Source organism: Amblyomma americanum, chromosome 5, assembly GCF_052857255.1.
Source record: "Amblyomma americanum isolate KBUSLIRL-KWMA chromosome 5, ASM5285725v1, whole genome shotgun sequence".
NCBI classification, from domain to species: Eukaryota; Metazoa; Arthropoda; class Arachnida; order Ixodida; family Ixodidae; genus Amblyomma; species Amblyomma americanum.
The window spans coordinates 12,213,707-12,236,958 of NC_135501.1; the positions used below are offsets into that span (position 1 = coordinate 12,213,707).

Sequence of the window (23,252 nt, forward strand, 5' to 3'; positions counted from 1 at the left end):
TCCACCGTAGGCTGATGGCACGACACCCGGATCCCCGTGTTGCATCCGGGAACCCTCCGCGCCTTATAAGCTTCGCGGACCTCGGCACCGGGGCTAGACGTCTCCTGCTGCGTATCAGAGTTGGTTGTGTGTGGACGGCCGAACGCCGCCAGCGCATCGGAGGCGTCGGGGACGGACTCTGTGCTGACTGCGGCGCGCTGGAAACAGTGGACCACCTACTATGTTAGTGCCCCGCTTTCTCGGGACCGCGAACCGCACTGCGCATAGAATATGGGGAGTTGGGGCTTCCCTCTACTACCTCGGGCGAACTACTGTTCCCGGCCGCATCTGCCTGGGGAACGCGCAGGGCTTTACGCCACCTGATCCACTTTATTGATAGGGCGGCCATTACCGGCCGTTTTTAAACTGACCCCGAGGCCGCGCGCATTCCTCTGTGCAGTGTGAGCGCGCCGCCTACATCTCTTCGGGCGCCCCGACGAGCTCCCACAGCCCAGGGACAGATCGGTATGCGCCGACTGCCCTCTCCCTTCCCTCCTCTCTTCCTGCCCTTTCCAACCAGACCCGCTACCCTCTCTGCTCTCTCTTTTCTCCCCCTCCCCGCGCAGCCCAGTTGCGGTGTTCCCCTGAATAAGGAGGCAGTTACCGGGCTGCTCCTCCCCTCTCCCCTCCCGCCCCCCCCCCCCCCCCCCCCCCCCGTATGAGAGTTCCCAATAACCACTTTAGCGGACATCCAGGAGAAAAACACCAGAAGCGTTTGCGGGTCGGTAGGCTGGAAACGCCGATTGGTCGGCGGGATGCGTGTCTGCGTGAAGTTTTTTCTCTTCGCCCTCGTTCTCAACCGGATGTGGGGTCGCCGCGCCTCTCTCGGCCTGTCCCTAGAGTGCCTAGGGAATCGCTAGGGCCGGCCAGCCGGCCGCCGGGCGTGCGTGGTCTGCGGGCATTCTCTTCGTGAGCGTAGGCGGCGACGCGCACGTTTCGGAAGCTGTCCAGGTATGACTTTTTTTTTTGCGTGGTGCGCTCGTCGGCGCAGCCAGCTGAAATTTCTGTACAGTTCTTGCTTCCACGACATTGCGACGACCCCCAAAAGGCGCTGACCCGCGAGAAATCGCCAGCGACATAAAGGTACGCATTTTATCTCAAATTTCGCTTCATGAAGTGCTGTACCGCTTACCTACATGCCTTGCGTATTCCAGGACCTCGTTTTCCTGCTGCAGGAGCACGTTGTGCTGGTGTTCAAAATTTTGCAACTCCATTACGACGACCCACATAAGGTGCGGTTTGAGGACCGCCGGTGTCGCCATCTGAACCGCCGTCTGACAGCCACGATGAAGCGCTTGTCTGGCGTGCACGTTCACAATCACGAGGTAAGGGTTGAGCAACGTTTTCGCAAGTTTTCCCGTGCAGAACTCGCCAAATTGCGGCGCTTGTAACGTAACTTTTTTTGCAGCATCGTTTCCTGGATGCTTCTGGCGAGCCGATGCTGTCCTTATTTGCCGCGGACCGATACCACGTGGCGAGACGCCGGGGCATCGACCTTTGTTCCTTTGCAGTGGCAAGTCCAGGGTAAAAGTGGCCACGATAATTCTGCCACTACAATCTGCCCTTTAGGATCGCTATCAGCTGCAACGGTAAGTCCAGAAGTTCCGACTCGCGCATTGTGGAAATCGCGCCTGGCCTAAGTGTCCAGCATTCACCCAGTGCAGTGCAGCTTTGCTTAATTCCTTAGAGACTTCTCGCGCTTTGTCGAAATCGACGGCAGCCGTGAAAATTTACACATGAGACCTCGCTACAGCATTATCCCAGCGCAGCGCGCCTTTGTTTCTTTGCGTCGGCAAGCGTTAGAAGCGCGCGCCGTCTCGCGCTTTGTCCAAGTCGGCTCTGAAACTCGCGCTAGGCCTCGTTGCCTGGTTGACAAAGTGGACGGCTTTGTTCCTTTCAATGGCAAGCCTCTGTCACTACAGTCGGCGGCCTTAATTTTTATGATCGCTGTCAGCTTCAACAGCAAGTCCAAGGAAAGTTATGACGATCGCGCGGTGTGGAAATCGGCGGTAGAGACAAAAAACTCGTGCTTGTAGCTGCAGACTTACCCAGCTCTAGTGCGCCTTTGTTTATTTCCGTAGCGACTGCCCGCCCTTTGTAGAAATCAACGCCAGCCGTGAAAATTTACATATTAGACCTCGCTACAGCATTAGCGCAGAGCGCCTTCGTTTCTTTGCGTTCTAACTTGTTTGCTCGTTACTTTTGTTCTTTTCAGTCGTTTTCTGAATCTGTCCAAAGAGCCGGGCTAGGTGGATGATTGTTTGCCGTCAGTGGAACCACATGGCGATCGCACTGCATACAGCACGACTTTGGTCCATGTGTTTTTTAAATAAAAACAGATGTCGAAGGTCGTGCACGAGGATTGCTTCGACAGCTGGGGCAAAACCATGGGGACCGCACACGCTGTGTCGTCGCTGCCAAGTGAAGAGGCACAAAACGGCTGTCAACCTTAATAAAGGCCCTTCTCGGGGCCGCCTCAGTGTTTCCTGGCAGATCACACGCTTTCCACCCTGTGCACGTGTACTCCTCATTTCCAATTAAATAGGTCCTTCAAACCCTGCAGAAGGCTTGAATTAGGAACTGCTAATATCAAGATGGTACTTGAGAAACAATAGCGGCTACAATAACAAAGGTGAAGAGGGGCTGGAGTTACACGCAAATAAAAAAGGTTGGAGGTACCCAGATAAGCTGAAATGGTTTTGGGCGGGAGTCCTAGTTATTCTATATAGGACTCAAATAATGCATATTCAGCGTTTATCAAGGTTTTTGTAGAAATATATAAAGAACATTAAGCAGTCTAAACGAATAAGAGAACCATGGATCACGCCAGAGCTCAGAAGAATGATAAAGAGCAAAAACAAGTACCATGCCTTTTTAAATAATCGCTCTCTTGAATCTCTTATTAAAAAAAACAAGAAATTATCTAAATGCTGAGCTTAAGCGTGCTAAGACTGTGTATCATCAAAAACTGTTCTCTTATGTTAGAATGAAAAATTCAGACACTGTGTGGAAAGTTGTAGATAACTTGTTACGTCGCAATACGAAAAATGCGCCAGCTCAACGAATATTCTATAAGGGCTCTGAATTATCCGGTCAGGCTCTTGCTGGCCATTTAAACAGCAATTTTTACCCACCCATTTACCTATGATGCATCTACCTGAAGTTCCTTCATCTTGTAGCCCTTTCGAAAGCCTTTTCCTTGAGCCCACCAATGAGACCTTTATGAATTTGAATAATAGCAAAGCCTTAGATGTTGACAATATTCAGATAAAACCAGTCAAATATGTACTATCATATATTGCACCTGTGCTTGCATACATCTTCAGTTTGTTAATTGAAACGGGAGTTTACCCGGAATAAATGAAGAAAGCAAGAGTGACAGTTGTGTTTAAAGGGGGAGATAAAGATGTAGTGTCCAATTATAGACCAATATCTGTGATTGCAGTCTTTTCAATGGGCTTGGAAAAAGTAATCTTTTTACATGTAGTGAACTTTTTTAATGCAAAACAAATCCTGTCTGATGCTCAATTTGGCTTCCGAAGGGGAAAGTCGACGGAAACGGCTTTGTTATCACTTAAGGAATGTATCCTGCAAAACACTGAAGCAGGTATTCTCACTGTCGGACTCTTCATTGATTTTAGTAAGGCTTTCGATTCCCTAAACCATCAAATTTTAACTCATAAACTTTCTCAAAACGGAGTTCGTGGAACACTTTTAGACCTCATGAAATCATACCTGCAAAATCGAAAACAATCTGTCTATATCCACAACCATCAGTCTTTTTTTCTGGCGGTACGAAATGGTGTGCCTCAAGGCAGCATTCTGGGCCCGATGCTTTTTAACATCTATATAAATGACATTGTGCAAATTTATGACAAAGCGAAATTTATTATATATGCCGATGATAGCAGTTTACTAATCCCTGTTCACGACATAAACAAGTTAATTGAAGAGTGCAACGTAATCCTTACGAAACTAGAGAACTGGTCCTCTTCTAATTGCCTCCAGATAAACCCTAAAAAAACTAAGGTAATAATTTTCCGTGCAAGGAACAAGCCAGTCGAACTACAACGCGCTCATAAATACGCAGGTCAAGAAATTCAAATTGTAGACAGCCACATAATCCTTGAAGTTACTTTCTCGTCGCATCTCAGGTGGGATCGACATGTGGAAAATATTTGCAGAAAGCTCTCTTCAGTAGCAGGTGTTCTAACACGATATCGATGGCTCCTTCCCACTCACGTGAAAATTCAAATTTATCATGCTCTTTTCGGTTCCGTAACTGTTTGGGCAACACCACAAAAACAAATGTGATAAAAATACAGGTTCTGCAGAAGAAAATGATCCGCTACATTGCAAACCTTCCTTATCTGCCTCTCCAATGCAAACTGCTTTTAGAAATTATAACATCATTCGTTTTGAACATATATATGTTTTTCGCATTTTGAGGTTCTTTTACCATTCTTCTCCTGCTTATAGAGATTTCTTAATACGTACTACACATTTAAGGACCGCTTCGAATCGACTCTACACCTGAAATACCGATCTCTGGTATATTCCATGTTTTCGAATTAATTATAAACTACAAACGCTTGAACACAATTTACCGACCACTCTTAATAAGCACAAAGTTTGGATAGTGTTAAACCAAGCGAGTTAAAAATGTATTTTGTTAATATATAGCCAGGTTGCATTTAATGTTTCTTTGTTGTCTGCCGGTGCCATGTATGCCTATTGAGTGTTTCTTTTCTCTTTATTTTTCTCGGGTCTTCTGTTTGTTTTCATGCGTCTGTAAACTATTGTTAGTGAACATACATGCTCATTGTTTTCATTGCAGTTCAAAAAAATTGAACGAAAAAGTAAAAAAAATAAAGATATGGGTGTGGGGAGGAGACAGGGACAAGATTGGGGGAGGAAGCAAAAAATAGAAAGAAAAGAAAAAAAGGGGGGGGAACTATTCTAGTAAGGAATGACGGGGTAAAAAAAGGAGATGGCGAAACGAGAGAAAGGGAGAGGAAGACGGTGCCCGCGATATGGGCAGCGCGGCAACCACAGGCGTACGAAAGCAAAACGTGCAAACAAGACATAAACAAAACGCACAAACACAAAGGTGGGCGCCGCTGCAGATGCGTGGCCAAAGAGGCGCCGCTGCGCAAATGACACTGGCAGCGACGAACAGGCCAAACCAGGCGCCTTTTGGGGGGTCTCACTAATTTCCGGTGAGCCGAGCGCTAGAACGTTAAGGAAGGAGTGGGCTACGTTAACGAGCACATGTGTAAGAACTTACTCAGGGGGTCTGGGTTTCACTGAGCGGTGCACCCCTCTCCCTGGCCGGGTCGTTAAACCGACTTCGTCGGGAATACTTGGTTGTAGTGGAGGAGGGCTGGGCTAGCTGTGTACAAAGATTTCAAATTGTCGGAAAAAAGTAAGGAAAGAACGTCAAAGCTTATTAATACTGCACGAGGCAGGATAGTGTAAGTAAGGAGGGGTATGATTGCCTGGGATATACACTAGGAGTTATAAAGGGTATATCTGAGTTAGCCAATTAACGAGAGGTGCAGTATTATTTTGTTTGGAGGTCGTGAATAAAAGAAAGGATACCAGGCTTTTCGTTAAAACTTTCTTGAATAGTATTAAACTTGTGGATAAAATAGAATTCACGTTGTTCACGTTCTCGCCTGTTTTTGAAGCCCCCTTGAATAATGGTTACTTTTAGTTGGTCAAATGGGTGTCCATGCTTGGATAGGGGAAGTTTGGGGAGAGACTTGGTGTGTGCTCGGTGGTTGTTAAATCGAATGCGGAATGCAGTGTTTGTCTCTCCTATGTATTGCTGGTTACACACAGTGCATTCAAGAAGGTAAATAATGTTTGATGAGTCGCAGTCAAACTTGCCATTGATTGAATGCTGGAAAACTTACCTCGTACTAGTTGCGGAACACGTAGTCTTCAAGTGCTTGCTAACTGTGCAGCGACCTTTACCACAGGGCTGGCATCCATATTTTGGGGTTTTGTGTTCCTTGGAGTGGACTAGATGGTTCTGAATGTTTTTGGCACGCCTGTAAATCACGCGGGGTGCGCATGTAAATATTTTCGATAGTCGTTGACTTTGCAGGAGAATATTAAGGTGCTAATTAAGTATTCTGTTTATGTTCGGTGCGTTACTGTTAAATGTGAAAATAAGGTTTGTAGTGTAATCATTTCGGTTATCTCTTCGGTGCCCCGGAGTATTTGACTACGGTTCAGATTTGAAGCTCTGCTTATGGCGTCATCAATAAAAGAACGTGGATAGCGCTGCGTTAAGAGCACGTAAACATTTTTTAATGCTTTTTATACGTATATGTAAACATTTTTTTTTTGCTTGAAGTGCGTTTGTCGTGTACTGCCATTTCAGAGGCACTTGGGCCCAGTCAAGCTGCTTTTTAGCAGCTTTTAGCCCTTGCATCTCTGTAGTATGTAACTTGCATTTTGCAAAAATGAAATGAAATTGCATTTGGAAGAGAAAGACAAGGTTTCATTTTGCAGTGTAAGCTTGCGTCTCTAGAATGAACAGAGAACGTTGCCTCACACTGCTTGGGCCTGTCGTTTGACCCCTCGTTGACCGCAGGGAAAAAAAGGACCTCTCTAGGAAACTATTTGTGGGATCTTTCCTCTGCTTCAGGAGGGGAGGGGGAGGGGAAGGGGGTTTATGGCCTCCCCTTTGTCGGGTTCGCCGCGACACGCGACGCACGACGGACAAGACGACGAAAGGAAGCAGGGAAAGCTGCCTTTCCGAAATTAACCGTGACTTGCAGGTGCCTATAGCTGTGTTTGGATGCCAGGGAAGTAGCAGCCGACCTCTGAATTCTCCTCGCCCATTCCCACGGGGCTCCGCGTGCCATGTCGCCATGTGCGGTGAAAAGAGCAGTGTGCAGAGTTTAAATTAAACAAGTATAAAACTATACAATGAAGCCAATTACAGACAGCTAGAGGAATTTCAAGAGCATGCTGTGGGATGCTAGTTATCTCAGTGAAAACTAATGCAGCCAACTATTATTTCGTATTTTTTTTTTACCCAACAGACATGAAAGGTCTGACGATGAATTAGTACCAAACACATCGGTACATCAGTTGTAATGCCTGAAAAAAGTTGTACCAACATATAGATGCCCATGTCGTGATAATCAGGAATACTGAAGAATTAAGGAAAATTAAAACATTTTTTTGTTCGGGCTCACACACCTACTACAAACATCTTTATACGTAGCAATTTAAATGACTCTGTAGGAAGCTTTTTGGGTAAAAAGTACAGTATGGCAGAAAGGAGTCTTTAGGAAATGCACTGTGTAGAAATAGCCATACCAATTCCATCTCATCGTATGATAAATATAACAAATACCGTGCAAATAAGCTTGCTGCATAGTATAGTTGCAAGTTACTGGTAGCAGACCGCTCTGCAGTCACTGAACTGTGATTGTGTATGTATTGCATGACAGTGCGTGGATAGCGAAGCAGTTAACCAACAAAGAGATGCTTGTTCATATCGTTTACCACACATATAAACAACATCAATGAAACAGGATGCTATGTGTAACTTTTTGACATGTTCTCTTTTGGCAGCCTCTAAAAATGTTTCCGCCTAAATGAGCTGGCTTGTTTTGCAACAATATAACCACGGGACTGCTGTAAATTGCCACATTTTCAAATTGTATGAAAATCATTGCATGAGAGGGGTCACAACCCTATCCTGTTTTTTGAAAGTCCCGTTGCTTTGTTGGCAATGCTTGGACAACCATGGCCAGCTTTCCGCATTCATGTGCACAGGGTATGTTCATTACGTGCATGCCTTTCCACGTAGTAATGGCTTACATTGCAAACAGACAAAAAAAAACACATAGAGCACAAGTACAGATAGTGTTTGTAGTCCACACTCTTCTTCTTCACCTCAGTAAATATGGCACATAGCCACTCGGGGGGATTGGCCAAGGTACAGTGGAGATTTGCCAATGAAGTATTTGCACGGGAAAAAAGACGTGAGGCGGCGGCGTAGGAGACTGAATCAAGATAAAGATAGAAAAATTCAATTAAATTTAAAAAAATATGAATTACCAGGAATAGAACCACGCATTTCGGACATGAGACAGAATTTTGTATACAGCTAACAAGGTAACCGATCAGTTGCACTTATGTAATCATGAAGGTAGCCACAAACACTGCTTAACGGGAATTCCTTGGCGCTCGCACCGAACGAGAGAAGAACTGGAAGAGACTGGAAGAGGGACCTCCAAATACTGACTTCCTTGAAAACCGCCGGCAAGAGAGGAGAAAATGGTCTAATGTTTCAACTTGCCCACATGAGACACAAAGGTTTGTCGCAGGGAACCCGTATCTGCGTAAGTACAAATTTAAGTAAGGGATTCTGCATCGCAGAAGCGTCATTGACACCTCAAAACGCCTTGATTTACACCACCGGACATCCCATGGGTACTTTAAGTGGTGAAAATCCACGGTATTGAGCAACGGATCACTCAAGCTTTCTGAAATATGTTGGAACCACTGGAAACGTGGTTTCCAACAGAATGAGGTGAGGGACGGGATAGATTAAGATTACAGGAGCGCTGAGAGCTGACCTTGCCAATAAATCAGCCACTTCGTTAAAATAGACACCCGAATGCCTGCAGGTGCCCGGACTAAGCGGATCTCACGCACTGTGCACGGAACAAAAAACCTAAGCGGCCGATTCAATAAAGATTTTCCGGAGTTTTGGAGAGAGCCTAACACTGAAAGGCAGTCTGCAAGAATAAGAACCCGTGCTACATGTCTGGGAATTTGAGAAGAAACAAACCAATAGCCAAAAACTCTACGAAGAATTTAGAAGTATAATCAGGGATACGAACGGAATAGCTCCAAGCCAGATCCTGCGAATATATCCCAATCGCCGCCTTCTCACAGCTGCCGGAGGCATCAGTGGAGAGAACAGTATGATGAGGAAAATTGTGTAGGTGTTCAGAAAGAAGACCATTTAGGATATTTGCGGGCATATGTTTCACATGAAACGGGTAAATATGGTCGTAATAGAAGACGGGGTCAGCCTGCGTATCAGCAACTCGTTGCAAGGAGATCAAATCAACCTGAAGCGGAGCTTGCGTGAACCTAACTTGCGGAAGCTGATAGCGTGGCCAATGTTGCTGTTGTTGTTAGCCTATCAAAAGATCGCACATACCCACACTGGGCGATCGGCGAAGAATCCGGTGGCTATTCATCTGTACTCTATTAACAAAAAAGAAAACCACGCGGGAACGCAACACTGGCGGATGTGCTGAATTTCAGGAACAAACCATGCAACAAGTAACAAAATATTCCTAAATCAGATTTTACAATGCATAATGAACCATGACTGTACCAAAGCAATGAGACATAAGTGAAGCATTTCATTCCTTTCGTGACATAAATGAGTTATGAGGTTTGTTGAACAATTAAAAAAGTGATTTTTCATGGCAGCCAGCATGGGTCATTTCAAGTTATAGCTCAAGATTACAATCACATCTGATATAGATGACACGCATGCTATGAAAGCAAGATAATTTTTTTTCCTTTTTTTTTTGAGAAATGCACAGGCAGTTTCAAGGCTTGCTTCACAATTTAATTTCTGCCGTATACACAAAGGCATGTCTATAAATTATTCGTGCGTTACACCAGAACCAACACTACTTAAGTTGGTAAATCATGTTCATTACCTGGGTGTCATTAATAGCAAACTTATGCTAATGCTGCTAATGTTATAGACGAACAAACAGTGGCTTTATGAAGACGTTAAGTAATACGTGATACTGTTGTGTCCATCAGGTAATGAACTGTGCGGCAGTTTCAGTTTCTCTTCTCTTATTTTCAAATTCAATTCTCTTACTTTCAGTTTCTCTTCTTCAGAGTTTCAGTTTCAGTCACATGCATGTTGCTTGACACCGCGTATACGTGACGCAGGAAAAGTAGAGGGGGGGGGGGGGGGTCGGAGGAAACTTGGCGTCAGCATGACATCGCTCGCTCCGGTGTGTCGTTCGATCTTGCATCTACAATACAACAACGTGCCGACGAGGTAACTTTACTATGAGTTTCACGGGATCTTACGCCCCCTCGTACATTCCTGAAAACCCTGGATCAGCCACCAATACCATGGAACCAGTGGAAGGCACTGTTTTCTACCTACTTAGAGGCGTCTGGCGCCTGAGTTTCCTGCATCCCGGCGCAAAGCTATAGATGCTTCTGCAATCACGCGGCGTCGGAGGTCAGCGTCGTTCCGGAACGCCTCCCGCCACGAGCGCAATTTTAAAACGAAGGAGACCTCAATTAAGTGAAGTTACGAAACACGAAGATGCGTCGAAGGTGCCTTCGCCCGCCTTCCGTCGCGGAGACAAAAAGAGGGCTCCTTCCTAAAAACTGAGAGAGAGGGGAGAGTAACAGAAAGAAAATGGGGAACGAAGGCGCGAAATCGCCCAAGTGTGCGTTATTGCAATGGGTTACTGCCCTATATGGAGCATCACGCTCTATTATCTGCAAAGCAGGAAAAAATAAATAAATAAAATATATAAAAATATAAAAAGTTGAGGGGGGGAATAGGCAATATGCTTTGCTCTCAGAACTGTTTTCTCTGGTCATGAGCAAGAAAGACTGGCAGGGGGAGGAGAAGGGCGGCATGTGGAAGCAAGCACGCAAATTGGCATGACCTCAGGCGATGCAGTCCGGGTGCTGTGAATTTCAGTAGGGCTAGGACTATGATCTCTGAAGTGTGGAGAGAGTACCAGGGTTTTCATTTATACCGGCCTGCACAGTATTAAACAGATATATAAAGTATGACTCTCGTTGCTCACGCTCACGGGTATTTTGGAAGCCGCTCTGTAGCAGCGTAACTTTTAGTTTGTGAAACTCGTGACCTTCCTGGGAAAGATGTTTCGACAGGGGGAGGTGAGAAAGAGATCTGGTGTGCGCGCGGTGGTTGTTGAATCTAATTCGGAAGGAATTCTCTGTTAGGCCAATGTATTGCATCTGACAATCGCCACACTCGAGCATGCATACTACGTTACTACTGTCACAGTTCAAGTTCTCACGAATGGAGTGTTTGAAGTTAGAGTGTGTGCTTTGAGCTAGTGTTGTTGTCCGCATGTGCTGGCAACCATGACAGCGATTCTTCCTGCAAGGTAGGCAAACCACAGGGTTTTACATATTGACAGTAGAGTTAACTACATAATTCTGCATGTTTTTTGGTAGTCTGTAGGTAACCTGTAGAACTGGTGGAAAAATTTTTGACAGTCGATCGTTTTGTTCGGTTATGTTGAAATGTTTTTTTTAAGAGTTTTGTTGACATTAGGAAGGTTGTTTGCGAAGGTTAAGACGAGATTAGAGCGGTGTTCATTTGCGGTGTCTAATGGGGGATCCCCAAACATTTCATTACGATCTGTTGCTTCCGCTTTCGTGACGGCATCATCAATAATGGAGGCCGGATAGCATTGGTCCCTCAGAACCTCCCGCATACGGCTTGAATTTTTTTCGAAGTCTTCTGGTCGTGAGCAGATGCGTTTGAATCTGATGGCTTGGGAATATGGAATTGAAGTTTTACAGTGGCGTGGGTGGCAGCTCTTCTAATGAAGGTACGGTTGCCTATCCGTGGGCTTTCTATAGACACTGGTGATTAAGGTACCCTTCTTCATTCGAATTGAGACGTCCAAGAAATTAATTTGACTGGTGGAGTAAGGGTGTGTGAAACAGATGTTTGAATGTACGTTGTTAAATGCTGAAATAAACTGGATGAATTGGTCCTCTGTTTTCGTCCATACCATGAATATGTTGTCTAGGAAGCGTTTGTAAAAAGCCGTTTTTGTTGGGTATGAGCGGATAAACTCCGATTCAATGCTATGCATATATATGCTGGCATAGTTTGGGGCCATTTTCGTTCCCCTAGCGGCACCACTCGTTTGAAGGTAAAGGGAGTTGTTGAATTCAAAAAAGTGGAGCTTGAGGACCAGATCAGTAAGTGCAGCGATGGTACTTTGGCTAGGAGTATAAGCGTTTTTGTGTTTTCCATAGGATGCGACCAGAGCTCGGATGCCATCATCATGCGGTATGTTTGTGTACAGACACTACATCAAGGGTAACTAAATATATATATATATATATATATATATATATATATATATATATATATATATATATATATATATATATATATATATATATGCAAAGTTGAGAGACGCTTCATTTAGACAGATTTATTTTGAGTCGACGTTTCGGACAGAGCCTGTCCTGTCCCAAGCCATCAGATTCAAACGGATCTGCCCACGACCAGAAGACTTCGAAAAAAATTCTAGCCGTATGCGGGAGGTTCTGAGGGACCAATGCTATCCGGCCTCCATTATTGATGATGCCGTTACGAAAGCGGAAGCAACAGATCGTAATGAAATGTTTGGGGATCCCCCATTAGCAACTGCAAATGAACACCGCTCTAATCTCGTCTTAACCTTCGCAAACAACCTTCCTAATGTCAACAAAACTCTAAAAAAAAAACCTTTCAACATAATCGAACAAAACGATCGACTGTCAAAAATTTTTCCAACAGTTCTACAGGTTACCTACAGACTGCCAAAAAACATGCAGAATTATGTAGTTTACTCTACTGTCAATAAGTAAAACCCTGTGGTTTGCCTACCTTGCAGGAAGAATCGCTGTCATGGTTGCCAGCACATGCGGACAACAACACTAGCTCAAAGCACACACTCTAACTTCAAACACTCCATCCGTGAAAACTTGAACTGTGACAGTAGTAACGTAGTATGCATGCTCGAGTGTGGCGATTGTCAGATGCAATACATTGGCCAAACAGAGAATTCTTTCCGAATTAGATTCAACAACCACCGCGCGCACACCAGATCTCTTTCTCTCCTCCCCCTGACGAAACATCTTTCCCAGGAAGGTCACGAGTTTCACAAACTAAAAGTTGCGCTGCTACAGAGCGGCTTCCAAAATACCCGTGAGCGTGAGCAACGAGAGTAATACTTTATATATCAGTTTAATACTGTGCAGGCAGGTATAAATGAAAACCCTGGTACTCTCTCCACACTTCAGAGATCATAGTCCTAGCCCTACTGAAATTCACAGCACCCGGACTGCATCGCCTGAGGTCATGCCAATTTGCGTGCTTGCTTCCACATGCCGCCCTTCTCCTCCCCCTGCCAGTCTTTCTTGGTCATGACCAGAGAAAACAGTTCTGAGAGCAAAGCATATTGCCTATTCCCCCCCCCCCCCCCTCAACTTTTTATAATTTTTATATATTTTATTTATTTCTTTTTTCCTGCTTTGCAGATAATAGAGAGTGATGCTCCATATAGGGCAGTAACCCATTGCAATAACGCACACTTGGGCGATTTCGCGCCTTCGTTCCACATTTTCTTTCTGTTACTCTCCCCTCTCTCTCAGTTTTTAGGAAGGAGCCCTCTTTTTGTCTCCGCGACGGAAGGCGGGCGGAGCACTTTCGACGCATCTTCGCGTTTCGTAACTTCACTTAATTGAGGTCTCCTTCGTTTTAAAATTGCGCTCGTGGCGGGAGTCGTTCCGGAACGACGCTGACCTCCGACGCCGCGCGAATGCAGAAGCATCTATAGCTTTGCGCCGGGATGCAGAAAACTCAGGCGCCAGACGCCTCTAAGTAGGTAGAAAACAGTGCCTTCCACTGGTTCCATGGTATTGGTGGCTGATCCAGGGTTTTCAGGAATGTACGAGGGGGCGTAAGATCCCGTGAAACTCATAGTAAAGTTACCTCGTCGGCACGTTGTTGTATTGTAGATGCAAGATCGAACGACACACCGGAGCGAGCGATGTCATGCTGACGCCAAGTTTCCTCTGACCCCCCCCCCCCCCTCTACTTTTCCTGCGTCACGCATACGCGGTGTCAAGCAATATGCATGTGACTGAAACTGAAACTCTGAAGAAGAGAAACTGAAAGTAAGAGAATTGAATTTGAAAATAAGAGAAGAGAAACTGAAACTGCCGCACAGTTCATTACCTGATGGACACAACAGTATCACGTATTACTTAACGTCTTCATAAAACCACTGTTTGTTCGTCTATAACATTAGCAGCATTAGCATATGTTTGCTATTAATGACACCCAGGTAATGAACATGATTTACCAACTTAAGTAGTGTTGGTTCTGGTGTAACGCACGAATAATTTATAGACATGCCTTTGTGTATACGCCAGAAATTAAATTATGAAGCAAGCCTTGAAACTGCCAACCTGATGGACACAACAGTATCACGTATTACTTAACGTCTTCATAAAACCGCTGTTTGTTCGTCTATAACATTAGCAGCATTATCACATGTTTGCTATTAATGACACCCAGGTAATGAACATGATTTACCAACTTAAGTAGTTTTGGTTCTGGTGTAACGCACGAATAATTTATAGACATGCCTTTGTGTATACGCCAGAAATTAAATTGTGAAGCAAGCCTTGAATCTGCCTGTGCATTTCTCATTAAAAAAGGAAAAAGAAATTATCTTGCTTTCATAGCATGCGCGTCATCTATATCAGACGTGATTGTAATCTTGAGCTATAACTTGAAATGGCCCATGCTGGCTGCCATGAAAAATCACTTTTGTAATTGTTCAACAAACCTCATAACTCATTTATGCCACGAAAGGAATGAAATGCTTCACTTATGTCTCATTGCTTTGGTACAGTCATGGTTCATTATGCAATGTAAAATCTGATTTAGGAATATTTTGTTACTTGTTGCATGGTTTGTTCCTGAAATTCAGCACATCCGCCAGTGTTGCGTTCCCGCGTGGTTTTCTTTTTTGTTAATTGAGTACAGATGAATAGCCACCGGATTCTTCGCCGATCGCCCAGTGTGGGTATGTGCGATCTTTTGATAGGCTAACAACAACAGCAACATTGGCCAGGCTATCAGGTTCCGCAAGTTAGGTTCACGCAAGCTCCGCTTCAGGTTGATCTGATCTCCTTGCAACGAGTTGCTGATACGCAGGCTGACCCCGTCTTCTATTACGACCATATTTACCCGTTCCATGCGAAAGGTATGCCCGCAAATATCCTAAATGGTCTTCTTTCTGAACACCTACACAATTTTCCTCATCATATTGTTCTCTCCACTGATGCCTCCGGCAGCTGTGAGAAGGCGGCGATTGGGAGATATTCGCAGGATCTGGCTTGGAGCTATTCCGTTCGTATCCCTGATTATACTTCTAAATTCTTCATAGAGTTTTTGGCTATTGGTTTGGATCTTCTCAAAATTCCCAGACATGTAGCACGGGTTCTTATTCTTGCAGACTGCCTTTCAGTGTTAGGCTCTCTCCAAAACTCCGGAAAATCTTTATTGAATCGGCCGCTTAGGTTTTTTGTTCCGTGCACAGTGCGTGAGATCCGCTTTGTCCGGGCACCTGCAGGCATTCGGGTGTCTATTTTAACGAAGTGGCTGATTTATTGGCAAGGTCAGCTCTCAGCGCTCCTATAATCTTAATCTATTCCGTCCCTCACCTCATTCTGTTGGAAACTTCACGTTTCCAGTGGTTACAACATATTTCAGCCAGCTTGAGTGATCCGTTGCTCAATACCGTGGATTTTCACCACTTAAAGTACCCATGGGATGTCCGGTGGTGTAAATCAAGGCGTTTTGAGGTGTCAATGACGCTTCTACGATGCAGAATCCCTTACTTAAATTTGTACTTACGCAGATACGGGTTCCCTGCGACAAACCTTTGTGTCTCATGTGGGCAAGTTGAAACATTAGACCATTTTCTCCTCTCTTGCCGGCGGTTGTTCAAGGAAATCAGTATTTGGAGGTCCCTCTTCCAGTTCTTCTCTCGTTCGGTGGGGGCGCCAAGGAATTCCCGTTAAGCAGTGTTTGTGGCTACCTTCATGATTACATAAGTGCAACTGATCGGTTACCTTGTTAGCTGTATACAAAATTCTGTCTCATGTCCGAAATGCTTGGTTCTATTCCTGGTAATTCATATTTTTTAAATTTTATTGAATTTTCCTTTCTTTATCTTGATTCAGTCTTCTACGCCACCGCCTCACGCGTTTATTCCCGTGCAAATACTTCATTGGCAAATCTCCACTGTACCTTGGCCAATCCCCTCGCGTGGGTATGTGCCATATTTACTGAGGTGAAGAAGAAGAGTGTGGACTACAAACACTATCTGTACTTGTGCTCTATGTGTTTTTTTTGTCTGTTTTCAATGTAAGCCATTACTAGGTGGAAAGGCATGCACGTAATGGACATACCCTGTGCACATGAATGCGGAAAGCTGGCCATGGTTGTCCAAGCATTGCCAACAAAGCAACGGGACCTTCAAGACACAGGATAGTGTTGTGACCCCTCACATGCAATGATTTTCGTACAATTTGAAAATGTGGCAATTTACAGCAGTGCCGTGGTTATATTGTTGCAATACAAGCCAGCTCATTTAGGCGAAAACATTTTTAGAGGCTGCCAAAAAGGAACACGTCAAAAAGTTACACATAGCATCCTGTTTTATAGATGTTGTTTATATGTGTGGTAAACGATATGAACAAGCATCTCTGTTGGTTAACTGCTATGCTATCCACGCACTGTCGTGCAGCACATACACAATCACAGTTCAGTGACTGCAGAGCGGTCTGCAACCAGTAACTTGCAACTATACTATGCAGCAAGCTTCTTTGCACGGTATTTGTTATATTTATCGAACGGTGAGATGGAATTGGTATGGCTATTTCTACACAGTGCATTTCCTAAAGACTCCTTTCTGCCATACTGTACTTTTTACCCAAAAAGCTTCCTACAGAGTCATTTAAATTGCTACGCATAAAGATGTTTGTAGCAGGTGTGTGAGCCCGAACAAAAAAAAATGTTTTAATTTTCCTTAGGATAGGATAGGAAAACTTTTATTGAATCATAAGTATTTAGGCGATCAGAAGTCTTCTTGCTTGCTTCGCGTGTCGCTGTCTTCACGCTGCGCTGCAGGGAAGGCTTCTTCAGCAAAGGGTGGTCCCTCAGTCCAGGGCTCCACTGAGTTCGTAATGCGTTGTTTCGTTCGCATTCCCATGTTATGTGAAATACTGTGGGTGTGGCCCCGCACCACGGGCATGTGCCCCTATATTGCGTTGGGAACATCTTGTTGTATATAAAGAGGTTGGGGAAGGAACCTGTTTGTAATCTACGCCAATCTGTTGCCTCCTCCTTTGTTAGTGCTTTATGCGGGGGCGGATATTTATATCTCACCCCTCTGTGATGTTGGAGTAGTTCTGAATAGCTGTCCCCGAGGATCATGGTTCTCAGACCACGGCTCTCCTGCTGCTGTCCGACTCGGAAACAAAACGCTCGAGCTAGACCATCCGCCGCCTCATTGCCCCTTATGCCCTCGTGCGCAGGTATCCAGATTAAATTATGTTGGACTGTTATGCTCTCTGAGAGGTTGCACTCTCTGAGCACCTTAAGAGCAGCTTTGCTAATTCTGCCCTTCGTATAATTTCGACAGGTCTCTTTTGAGTCCGTAAGAATATTCAATGATTTGTTCTCCCTATATCCTTTTGCTGCCGCCAGCGCTACGGCTAACTCCTCGGCGTCCGTTATACTCCAGATTTCCGTGGATGCCCCGGAGGTTAGTTCCCCATCGTTGTTGACTACCACTGCCGTACCTATGTATTTGCTTCTGCCGCTCGCTACTTCCATAGCGCTTGCGTCCGTGTAGAAGGTGTTATCCTTCCCCGCTAGTGTTCTTTCAATGTGTTCTGCCCTGGCCTTCCTTCTGCCTTCGTGGAGCCTGGGGTCCATGTTCTCTGGAATGGGTCTGACATAAAATGTTTTCCTTATTTCGGTAGGCATGTCTTCGTACCGCTTTGTGTCGATGTATTCGCAGCCTATTCTGTCGAGCAGTGCTCTTCCAGTGTAGGTCCCTCCTAGTCTTTTAATTTTCGATTGTCGTTGCGCTTCCACCATTTTTAGGAAGGTGTTGTTGACGCCAAGCTGCATAAGCTTTTCTTTGGGTGTGTTTCTTGACAGGTGTAATGCTGTCTTGTATGCTTTCCTTAGTATGGTTTCGATTTCTTCATTAGACGTTTTGGTCCTTACGTGGAAGGGAAGCGAGTACGTAACTCTGCTTACTATGAGGCTGTTGACCAATCTTAGGGTGTCTTCTTCTTTCATCCCATGTCTTCTTTGAGAGACTCTGCTTATCATTCTGCTGACACTTTCTGTTGATTTCTTGAGTAGGGAAATCGTGTGGTCGTATTTCCTACTACCCTGCAGCCACATGCCGAGGATGCGGATCATTTTGCATTCCGGTATCAGTTGTCCTTCGAGAGTGACTTCCAGTTTCGCCTTAGTCTGGTGTCGGCCCACTCTCAGGAGTTCAGACTTTTCGGTAGAACAGTTGAGGCCTCTAGCTGTCACGTAGTCTTCTACGCATCTCGCCGCTTCTTGCAGTGTGGCTTGCTTTTCTTCTAAGGTCCCTCCGGTAGCCCAGACCGTGATGTAGTCCGCGTACATCGCGTGTCGGACTCCCTGGATTTGCTCGAGTTTTCTTGCTAGGCCAATCATCGCCACGTTGAATAATACGGGCGAAATTACGGAGCCTTGGGGCGTACCTCTGCTAGGCGTTGCAAAGATATCGCTCCTTAGTTCTCCTAGGCCTACTGTTGCCGTTCTGTTTGAAAGGAAGTCCTTCACGTAATCGTGTGTTCTCTGCCCGCAGTTCGCGTTGATGAGACCTTCCATGATGGCCTCGTGGCTTACGTTGTCGAAGGCTCCTTTGACATCGAGCGCCATGACCACGTCTTCGCCCTTTCTTGGCATAGTTTCTAAGACCTCCTTCTCGAGCTGTAGCAGGACACCTTGCGTCGAGAGGTTGGCTCTGAACCCGAACATTGAGTTTGGGTAGTACTTTTCGCTCTCCAGGTGGTGTTGGATGCGTTTGGTGACAATCTTCTCGTAGAGTTTGCCCAGGCACGTAGTGAGAGAGATCGGCCTCAGATTATCGATTTGGATTTTCTTGCCGGGTTTGGGGATCATCACTACGACGGCGTATTTCCATGCCGCCGGGACTCTCCCTTCTTGCCATAATTTGTTTAAGTAGCGGACTAGCTGGTCTATCGCTTCGTCGCTGAGGTTTCTAATGAGGGAGTTCCGTACTCGATCTGCTCCCGCTGCTGTGTTCTTGGTGGCTGATCTAACTGCCTCAATGACCTCTTCCCTAGAGATGGGTCGATCCATGTTCGGGTTTTCTTCGCCTCGGTATTCACCGTGGTATCCCTCCGGTTCTCCCGTTCCGTAGCATTTCTTGCGAACCTCTTCGAGCATCTGCTCGTCCGTTCCTTGATACTGGTGTATTAATCTTTGGATAGAATTGCTGCTTTCCCGTTTGCTCTTGCTGGGATCCATCAGGCTTCTGAGTATTTTCCACGTTCTGGCTGTACTGAGGGTGCCCTTCAGCAAGTCTGTGAATTGTTGCCACCCCTGTCTAGCCAGTTGCGTAGCGTACTCTTCCGCCTTCTTACTGATCTCCGCAATCTTCCTCTTGAGTTTCTTATTTAGTTTCTGTTTTTTCCATCGTTTGGTGAGACCGCGCCTTGCTTCCCATAGCCTAAGCAGCCGCCTATCTACCTCCGGTGCTTCCTCGGTCCTGTCCACTTCTCGGGTGTACATCTCTTGGATCTGTTTTAGCTTAATTCTTCAGTATTCCTGATTATCACGACATGGGCATCTATATGTTGGTACAACTTTTTTCAGGCATTACAACTGATGTACCGATGTGTTTGGTACTAATTCATCTTCAGACCTTTCATGTCTGTTGGGTAAAAAAAAATACGAAATAATAGTTGGCTGCATTAGTTTTCACTGAGATAACTAGCATCACACAGCATGCTCTTGAAATTCCTCGAGCTGTCTGTAATTGGCTTCATTGTATAGCTTCATACTTGTTTAATTTAAACTCTGCACACTGCTCTTTTCGCCGCACATGGCGACATGGCACGCGGAGCCCCGTGGGATTGGATGAGGAGGATTCAGAGGTGGGCTGCTACTTCCCTGGAATCCAAACACAGCTATAGGCACCTGCAAGTCACGGTTAATTTCGGAAAGGCAGCTTTCCCCGCTTCCTTTCGTCGTCTTGTCCGTCGTGCGTCGCGTGTCGCGGCGAACCCGACAAAGGGGAGGCCATCAACCCCCTTCCCCTCCCCCTCCCCTCCTGAAGCAGAGGAAATATCCCACAAATAGTTTCCTAGAGAGGTCCTTTTTTTCCCTGTGGTCAACGAGGGGTCAAACGACAGGCCCAAGCAGTGTGAGGCAACGTTCTCTGTTCATTCTAGAGACGCAAGCTTACACTGCAAAATGAAACCATGTCTTTCTCTTCCAAATGCAATTTCATTTCATTTTTACAAAATTCAAGTTACATGCTACAGAGATGCAAGGGCTAAAAGCTGCTAAAAAGCAGCTTGACTGGGCCCAAACGCCTCTGAAATGGCAATACACGACAAACGCACTTCAAGCAAAAAAAAAAAAATGTTTACATATACGTATAAAAAGCATTAAAAATGTTTACGTGCTCTTAACGCAGCGCTATCCACGTTCTTTTATTGATGACGCCATAAGCAGAGCTTCAAATCTGAACTGTATTCAAATACTCCAGGGGCACCGAAGAGATAACCGAAATGATTACACTACAAACCTTATTCTCACATTTAACAGTAACGCATCGAACATAAACAGAATTCTTAATAAGCACTTTAATATTCTCCAGCAAAGTCAACGACTATCGAAAATATTTACATGCGCACCCCGCGTGATTTACAGGCCTGCCAAAAACATTCAGAACCATCTTGTCCACTCCAAGGAACACAATACCCCAAAATATGGATGCCAGCCCTGTGGTAAAGGTCGCTGCAAAGTTTGCAAGCACATGAAGACTACGTGTTCCGCAACTAGTACGAGGTCAGTTTTCCAGCATTCAATCAACGGCAAGTTTGACTGCGAATCATCAAGCATTATTTACCTTCTTGAATGCACTGTGTGTAGCCAGCAATACATAGGAGAGACAAACACTGCATTCCGCATTCGATTTAACAACCACCGAGCACACACCAAGTCTCTCCCCAATCTTCCCCTATCCAAGCATGGACACCCATTTGACCAACTAAAAGTAACAATTATTCAAGGGGGCTTCAAAAACAGGCGAGAACGTGAACAACGTGAATTCTATTTTATCTACAAGTTTAATACTATTCAAGAATGTCTTAACGAAAGGCCTGGTATCCTTTCTTTTATTCACGACCTCCAAACAAAATAATACAGCACCTCTCGTTAATTGGCTAACTCAGAAATACCCTTTATAACTCCTAGCGTATATCCCAGGCAATCATACCCCTCCTTACTTACACTATCCTGCCTCGTTCAGTATTAATAAGCTTTGACGTTCTTTCCTTACTTTTTTCCGACAATTTGAAATCTTTGTACACAGCTAGCCCAGCCCTCCTCCACTACAACCAAGTATTCCCGACGATGTCGGTTCAACGACCCGCCCAGGGAGAGTGGTGCACCGTTCAGTGAAACCCAGACCCCCTGAGTAAGTTCTTACACATGTGCTCGTTAACGTAGCCCACTCCTTTCTTAACGTTCTAGCCCTCGGCTCACCGGAAATTAGTGAGACCACCCCAAAAGGCGCTTGGTTTGGCCTGTTCGTCGCTGCCAGTGTCATTTGCGCAGCGGCGCCTCTTTGGCCACGCATCTGCAGCGGCGCCCATCTTTGTGTTTGTGCATTTTGTTTGTGTCTTGAGAGAGAGAAAGGAATTTTAATGAAAGAAAGGCGGAGAGGTCGGCCAGTGGTAACAGGGCCCTGGCCTGCTACTCCACACAGGGGAAAGGGAAGAGGAGGAAAAGGAAAGTGTGAATGAAGGCTGATGATGGCATAATACAATGAGTTTCACGGGTGATGTCTATGCACACGCACACACACACACACACAACACTGGCTGGCGCTCGCATCGCGGTTACTGGACACACATAAAACTCAAAACTGGTGTCTGCAACACAACACCGACACATGTCATTAACCATGTAGGTTGTGCACAGGCGGTCACAAACGAGTATCCAGGCCTGTTTCACACAAAAAGTTGAGCAGGGCTTTTGTCACACGCCACCAATCAGAACGTCTCGTCCTTGCGCCCAGAAGAGTTTCCTCAGAGAGAGGGCGAGAGTCCAGGTTTTTCACGGTCGCCTCCAATGTTGTTCTTTCAGAAGTATACTTCGGGCACGCGCAAAGAAGGTGTCCAATAGTCTCTGGTGTGTTGCACTGTGCGCAATTTGGGTGACTTTCGATGCCGATCTTGTGAAGATAGTGTTTGGTGTAGGCAACGCCAAGCCGTAGCCGGTGGAGTAAAGTCCCATGACGTCGCACCACCACATATGGGAAATGTAATCGTGAGCCAGCGTCAAGCTTACACACGCGGTCCTGTTGATGACTCGGATCATGCCAGTGCGACTGCATTGCCGCCTGCATTAAATGCGCCAACAAGGCTCCAATGTCTGATCTTGAAAAGGCTATCTCAATGAAAGCACCATCACTATGTGCCATCCGAGCCTCGGCGTCAGCACGCTCGTTTCCCGCTATGCCGCAATGGCTCGGTATCCATTGAAACTTTATGATATGGCCGCGGTGGAAAGCCTCGGCTAACAAAAGCACAATCTGTTGAACCAGCTGCTCGCATGCTCTTTGTTTTAGATAAGTTTGTACGACCTGTAATGCCGATCTCGAGTCGCAGAATATAGTCCATTGCTGCGCTGGCTGGTGACCAATATAAAGGACGGCTTCTCGTATGGCTGCCAATTCGGTTGCCGTAGAGGACGTTTTGTGCATGAGCCTGAAACGGTGACATGAGGCATTTCCTGGCACTATCACCGCTGCAGCTGAAGAAGTGGTCGTAACGGATCCGTCCACGAAAACATGCTGGGTGTTAGTATACATAGATGTAATGTATGACAGCGCCAGCTGTTTCAGTCCGACTGTTGGAATGTGCGTTTTCTTTGTTATCCCTGGGATTGTTGTCCGTATAGATGGTTTTGGTACTGCCCAAAGTGGCACCTCCGCAATCTGGTGTGGCGCGTAGTTCGAAGGCAGCGCATTGCGCTGCATCCAAAGGGCTCTGGAAAAAGCTGCATCTGGACGCACCCCACTAATGTTAGTCAGGGGGTG

The 23,252-nt window shown here is 45.6% G+C and overlaps 1 protein-coding gene and 1 long non-coding RNA gene across 3 annotated transcripts in view; both read left to right on the top strand.

Annotated features, from left to right (window-relative positions):
- Positions 1–23,252, top strand: part of LOC144132299 (sarcospan-like) — a 275,507-nt gene that overhangs the window by 126,071 nt on the left and 126,184 nt on the right. The gene's annotated exons all lie outside the window — the stretch shown is intronic.
- LOC144134579 (uncharacterized) lies at positions 868–2,536 on the top strand. Of its 2 annotated transcripts, XR_013315156.1 has the most exons (4): positions 868–1,122; positions 1,194–1,364; positions 1,448–1,628; positions 2,255–2,536. It is a non-coding gene; the product is annotated as an uncharacterized LOC144134579 (long non-coding RNA). The 2 variants fall into 2 exon arrangements; XR_013315155.1 differs by having other exon boundaries at positions 868–1,364.